The sequence below is a fragment of the Tachysurus vachellii genome, chromosome 3 (assembly GCF_030014155.1).
Source record: "Tachysurus vachellii isolate PV-2020 chromosome 3, HZAU_Pvac_v1, whole genome shotgun sequence".
Taxonomy (NCBI): domain Eukaryota; kingdom Metazoa; phylum Chordata; class Actinopteri; order Siluriformes; family Bagridae; genus Tachysurus; species Tachysurus vachellii.
Window position 1 is genome coordinate 32,667,164 of NC_083462.1, and position 7,380 is coordinate 32,674,543.

Consider the following 7,380-nt stretch of genomic DNA (forward strand, 5'->3'; position numbering starts at 1 on the left):
CCATCTTCAGCTTTTTCCACTTTTTCCGGAGTCTCTACTTCACAAGGGCTCTCAAGGTCAATAAAGAGAACATCAGAGTCAGAACTCTGACTGGATGATACATCTTCAGTCCTTGTATTTTCATCAGTGGTATCTTCAGTCCTTGATTCCTGTAAAATCAAAAGTTTTAATAGAAACATAAATAGAGAATTCCACCATACTCTGTTTAACACCAGTAACTCTATCTGTAGCTATCAATATTGCATTAAAATTCAAACAATGCAAAATATTTTACCAACTGTTACTGTGGCAAAACAAATGAATCTGTTTAACTTAAATAAGAATATTTAAAATAATTATGCTTTTATTTAAATATATAAATATATAAATAATGTTTTTAGTTACTTGTATGTTATTTTAGTGATTTTCAAACGTGATAAACAGCAAAGAGCTTCATACCTTGCTAGCTTTGTCATCTTTTCCTTCCATTGCCTATTAAAATAAATATATATTATTACACATAAATGAAACATTAATAATAAAAGGTTTGGCACTATTGGCACACATTACATACAAAAACATGGACGATCCGCATTAACTCATTGCATTGGATGGAATTTTGGCACGAACTAAGATTCATACTAAATCAGTAGAAAGCTTTGATTAACCAAACCTGGATATCTAATAAATAATGGCTAAGATTAGCATATGATAAAGTTTAACAGTTAGCAGATAAGAACTATTTTGCTAATTCCAAATTAGTGATTGATAAGTGTGTCGCAGTTACATGTGATAGTTTAACAGGTCGCACTTTAAATAAACGGCCTTTTCCCAGTATATAAACCCCGCCCACGTGCACTGTACCAGCACATTAAACCCTTACAATAACAACTCATTACATTAAAATATCACATCACTCACAGTGGCTGGAGTTTCCTATCACCAATCAGTAAAACAGGTCCTTCTCTGCTCTATCAACTCTCTACAAGCCTAGTGAACAATGCGCATGCGCAATCACCAATCAGCTCTCCACCTACAGTGCATTGTGAGCATCGAGATTAATGCAATATGATGCAATTTTTCTAAGCAATCCAGATAAAAATAACTCCAGCAAACTGCTTTGTTACCTGTATCAGCTTGTTTTTCCTTCAGTAGACATCGCAATTGGCTTTAGAAATTAATTTTGTAATTATTCCAAAATAAAACCTTTATTACATGCATCTAATGATGAAAGGCAGCTCAAAATACACACAAGTCAACCATTTTTTATTAAAGCATTATATCATATTATTATACCATTATATACGTTTATAAATACACACACACACACACACACACACACACACACACACACACACACACACACACACACACACACACACACACACACGGACTTGTCCACAAGATGTCGCTATAACACTGTTGTGTTAAGACATATTCACGTACTTTTAGCACGGTTTGAAGCCTCTTGATGTACCGTAGTGTTGGATGGTTAAACACCTGCCTGCTGTAACCACGTTGTTCTAAATAAAGTGGTGACTTTTACAGCAAGCCGTTTTAACATTTACTGGCTAAAATTGACTATCCTGAATGAACATTACAGATATTAACAACATATTTTTAACTAGTTGTAACTGCATTCTGACTAGTCACAATGACAGTTAGAGATATCTGTCATTCAGATTTGAATAGTCAGAAGTAAGTGACAGATATCTGCAATGACGTCACTGACACCGATATTCAGCTCGTCACACATCCTTAATGACAATTGCAGATATCTATAATTGAGCTTTGCGGAGGCAGGAAAGTTAAAATAAATGAAAGTTATAGATATCGCAAACCTCATTTTGACTCGTCAGTATAGTTGTGACTTCCCATTGGATATTCACCCAGCAAACAAATGATTTGAGTTTTACATGGAGCAGAAGAAATGGAGGTTGGTGTTGTAGATAAAATAATTAGAAATGCCATGAAATAGAACGCGTACACAATCAAGGGATTTGTGGGGAACGAGAGCTTCGTTCACTTGAGAGTTGTCTAAGACATTTACGTCGTATTGAACATTTATTGTCTCCAGACACACTTGAGGACCTACAACAGAGTCTGGATGGTCTCAGGACACTGATGTCTGAAGTTATGTTACCTGTAAATCAAGGGTTTTCAGCCTCTCGAATTCATTCAGGTGAGTTTATTGTGCTTTAGAACATGATTTAATGTTTGATGTTAATCACACAGTAACTACAGGAAGGGAATAATAGACGTAACCTAACACTGGTCTCATGTCCTGTTTTGTCTTTATGTAAAATGAGTGTGTATTAAAATGAACCCAGACAAAAGGGAATGTGGATGTTGAAGAGCTTGGTAAAAAATAAATGGGTGAAAAATTGGCAGCTATGAAGTCTGTCCCTAAGGGTAAAGGAAGGGGGAAAAGAAAACGATGCCGTGGTTGGAGGATGAATGCAAAGAGGCAGTTAAGTAGAGGAACAAGGCTTTTGGAGAACACGTGTTGTGGATCAAAAGGTTAAATGTAATCACTGAATTTCTTTTGACTCAAAGTACACGGACATTTATGTGAAATTCACTTTAATGCTTGGTTCCGTTTTAAGCAGTGGTTTACAATCAAATTATAATGACAGTGTGTTTTTTGATAAAAAACAGTGTGTTTTTTTTTTTTTAATATTCATCCTTTGTTTCAGGACGTCAATGTGACGGGTCTCCTGCTTCCCCGCTACGGCCGGCCAGTGGGTGGCGCTGTACCGCTAAATCGTGTGCACCTGTTGCTTGTTATCTCTCCTTATTTAAGTTTGGTGTTGATTGTGTTCGGGGGATTTTTCCGCTTGGGTTCTGTTTGGTTTCTTCCTTATTTTGTAAGTATTGTTTTCCAGTTGTGTTCTCCAATACACTGTCACGTTTAAACTGTTAAAACATTCTGTTAAAGCTCAGACTAATTATTCACATTTTAAATAAAAGATTAAATGGTAGTTTGGTTTTCACTGCGTCCTCCCTTTTTTTTGTCATGACTTGAGCCGGTTGTGACAGTCAAGGACGACCAGCCATTCAGGTAACCAGGGACCAAATTGGTTTTCTTTTGAAGCAAGGCAACGCAGTTAAGCGAACTGCAAAACTTTTTGAATGTTTCTCCTCATTTTTATATAAGAGGACAAAGTTGCTTGGTGTACCAGTGAGGAGCAGATTTTCTGCAATAGAAAATGAAGAACTTGAACATCATGTAAGAAGGCTTCAAAACCTGCATCCAAATTCTGGATATGAGGTAAGCGATCGTTTACTGTATTGTAGATTGTTCTGCTATAACAGATTAAATTGTGTTTTTTAATACCTGACATTATTACTACTTTAGATGATGAGAGCCTTGTTACGTGTGGATGGATTGCTGGTCCCATGACGTAGGGTGTGAGAGATGTTGGCTCAGGTAAACCCAGCAGCTACTGCTACACAGCAAAAACTGGAGAGTTGAAATTTTGGTGTTAAACATTTCAGAGTTGACTTCAACTCCCAAAGAGTAACACATTCAGAGTAAAATGGTGTTTGGTGTTGGAGTCATTTCACAGAGTTGATCATCAGTGTTAAACCAACTCCATGGAGATGTAATTGGACTCCGCCCACGCATTTTCAATTGTCGCTAATGAAATCCATGAAGACGCCACCCGCCATTATCCTCGCGTCGGTTTGAAAGGTAAGTTAAGTGAAATAATACTCAAACATTTATGATTGATGCTAATTCAATAACAGCATGTACAATATTACGTGCCGTGGAGCACTGCACATTAAAATATACATTACGTTATTAAAATATAGAAAAAAGCCAATGCATACACAAAACCTATAGGCCTATGTACATCGCCACGTTTTACAATGCTCACTCGTTACGATTTAACTAAAACAAGGAATCAAATTATTGCAGCGTGGCCACGATTTAATTAAAATGATGGAGCGAATTAATAAAATGAATGAGTGATCTTTTACAAAGGTTTGTTTATTGCTAGGACTGGCATTCTCAATGTACATTCTCTAGCTAAGTTAGCTACGGAAGATTTAAAAAAAGTATCAGTCTTACAAGCGTGTGTGTGTGTGTGTATATATGTGTATATATGTATATATATATATATATATATATATATATATATATATATATATATATATATATATATATATATATTTGTTGTAGGCATTGGTATTGTTGTATTGGTTGTAGGCATCAGTTCCAAACGTATGCAGGTTTTCGTAAGCACCTTAATAGTGTTCATTGCAATGTTCAGATGATTGCTCAAAGTTCAACTGTTGGATGTTCAAGTGAGCCAGTTGCAAGCTCATCTCAAGTAGATTCTTTGGAGGACCTTATGGATCCCCAGCATCAGTCTCCTTGTTCCAGTGCTATATCAGAGAACAATGATTTAGGGCTTGCTAAAAATTCAACTAAAGAATTGTGTGAATCCATAGTGGCCAAAATTGTGTGAATCCATAGTGGCCAAAGGATTCCAAACAGTTTGTGGGAGATTTAGAGGAGGTAACAGATGAGCTTCACTCACAAACAAAGCATAACATACTCTCTGCTTTGCCTACAAATGACCCCTGCAAAACTGTAATAAATGAATCATTTGAAAAATTAGAAAACCCATTCACAAATCTGAATACCGAATGGAAACGGAATAAACACTTTAAAGAAAAATGGGGAGTTGTAGAGCCCGTTGAGAGAGAACTAGGTATGCGGTATGACAACAGGTTGAATCAGAAATCTGGCACTTATGACCAAGTACCAGTGAATGATACTTTTATATATGTGCCAGTTTTAGAAACAATGAAATTCATCTGCAGAAATCCAGAAATTTGTGATCTAAGGAAAGATTATAGATCAGAGTCTGAACTTTTTACAAAGAGACATGCATTACAAATCCAAAAGTACTATGATGATTTTGAAACAGCAAACCCCCTTGGCTCGAAACGTTGTATCCACAAAATTGGCTGTCTTTATTTTATTGTAAGAAACTTGCCTCCAAAATTTAATTCGGTTCTTCTGAACATTTGTTAGCACTTTTTCACGCACAAGATTTAAGCAAGTACAGTTTTTGTTATACTGGAACCGTTGATAAATGATATTAAGATACTTGAAAGCCAGGGATTAAGTCTTCCCTTCTCAGATGAGCAGATATATGGCACCATCACACATCACTGGTGATAATCTAGGGATGCACTCAATTCTTGGTTTTAATGAGTCATTTAGTAGCCATCATTTCTGTCTCCTTTTGTTTAATTGAAAAGAATGATTCTCAAACAGTATACAGTGAGGATGATCCTAAGGTGGTCCTTCGTGGAAAAGAAATCTTTGAAATGCATTGCAAGTCTCTCCAGGAAAATTCACAATTGAGGTCACTGTATGGTTTGAAAAAAAAATTCCACAATTAATACACTGAAGTATTTTCATGTTACCAATAACTACTCCTTCGATATAATGCATGACCTCCTTGAAGGAGTGGCTCAATACAAAATGAAATTGCTTTTTGGTCATCTCTCGCACAACTTTTATATCTGAAGAGGATTTACTTTCTAGGATTTATTCTTTTGATTATGGATTTTTAGAACGTAAAAATTGCTCCACAAAGGTTATTTTGGAGAGTGCTGGTAATAGCATTGGTTTAAATTCCATCCAGACATTGTCTTGTGAAAAATCTGCCACTTTTGTTAGGAGACATTGTTCCTCCAGGACACAAGAACTGGAGTTTGTTGCTTATGTTACTTCAAATAATGAACATGGTGTTTTCACCTTGTCTCACTTCAGGCTTGACGGTGTATTTGAAGCACTTGATTGCTGACCACCACAAACTATTTAAGAACTTGTATCCACAAAAAAATTTGCTTCCCAAGCATCACTACATGATTCATTACCCTTCTTCTATAAGGAAAATTGGCCCCTTATTATATACGTGGTCAATGAGATTTGAATCGAAACATAAAATGTTCAAAGATTTCTTTTAAAAATTTCAAAAACATAAAGTCCTTAGCTAAAAAGCATCAGATGGCCATTGCTTACCATTGGGAAACGTTTACCCTCAAACATAATGAGTTTGGGCCAATTAAATCATTTTCCATAGAAGATGAGAATGCTCAACTGCTTGAAATGTTGAGCAAGAAGATGTTTTCTCAACCAGTTGGGTTAAAGTAGAAGGTGTAGAATACAGAGCTGGACTTGTGGTGTGCAGTGCAATAGAAGATGAAATGCCAGTCTTCTGTCAAATAAGTGATGTACTTTTGGTTGACAATCACATTTATCTGTTGGCAAACTACTCACAGAAAATTTTGATGAGCATCTTCATGCATTCAGAGTACTAAGAAGTGATGAAAGGTGTATTATAAAAATGTCAGATTGAATATAAGCCATTTGATATCCAAAGTTCATACAGTGTTGTCGATGAAAATTTGTATATCATATCTTCTTTTGTAATGTTTTAAAAAGTTAATGGAATTATTTTGTAGATCTTTTAAGAAGGAAACTAATTTTAACCACCTAAAACGTGCAACTCGCAACAGTTTTTCGATATCCCTTTTAGTGTTATTTTAACACTTTTTTTGGAGTCAGATTAGTAACTCCAGCATAGTGTTAAATATTTAACTATTTAGAAAGTGTTAATTTAACTCCAGAGAGTGTGGAGCTATATAAACTCTGAAAAAGTGTTAATCAACTCTGTGAGTTAATTTAACACTGGACTTTTTGCTGTGTAGGAGATGGAGCGGCACTGTGGCAAGACGGGTGTATCATGCACCTTACCCCAACAGCCTGTGGCATATAGATGGAATTATGCGCCTTTATAAGGTGAATTCAACATGGGGGAAAAATGTTGGTTACCCACAATCTATGACCTCTATACTGTAATGATTTAGTCAATGCTATAGGTCAGGTTTTCAATATTTAGCCATGCAGTAGACATCAAGTCAGTGCTACTGACAATTATTAGGGAATGGAATAGAACAGAAATGAAATAGCTATTGGCCAATAAAGACAGCCAGTGCAGAGTTTCATTTGTGTGCTTTAGTGTAAATGTACGACCTTGGCAGCCTGTTTTGGTTGTCTTTGTCATGTAGGCTGCAACTCGGGCAGCGCGGAATCCTCTGGTGTCTTCTGTTGTTTTTTGATGTCTGGTATTGTCTGCGTCATTGTTTCATGTTTTTTAGTTAATAAATACTGATTTATTTTATGCTATCCTGCAGTTGGGTCTGTTTTTACCCCCACGTCACTGACAGAAGTTCCATCAGTGAATTTGTTTCATATGGTTTCCTGTGTTGAGTTACTTTAAAACACCTCAGTTGTGGTGTCACAATTTTAAAGAATGTATGGTTTCTGCATGTAGTGCATCTGTTACTATTCACAATACGTCAACACATTTTACA

At 36.0% G+C, this 7,380-nt stretch overlaps 1 long non-coding RNA gene across 3 annotated transcripts; it reads left to right on the forward strand.

Annotated features, from left to right (window-relative positions):
- Positions 1-828: 828 nt before the first annotated feature.
- Positions 829-7,169, forward strand: LOC132843513 (uncharacterized). 3 transcript variants are annotated; one of them, XR_009648122.1, is made up of 4 exons: positions 829-2,161; positions 2,676-3,250; positions 3,338-3,673; positions 6,715-7,169. It is a non-coding gene; the product is annotated as an uncharacterized LOC132843513 (long non-coding RNA). The 3 variants fall into 3 exon arrangements; XR_009648123.1 differs by lacking the exon at positions 6,715-7,169 and having other exon boundaries at positions 3,338-3,409; positions 3,538-4,059; XR_009648121.1 differs by lacking the exon at positions 6,715-7,169 and having other exon boundaries at positions 3,338-4,059.
- Positions 7,170-7,380: the final 211 nt, after the last annotated feature.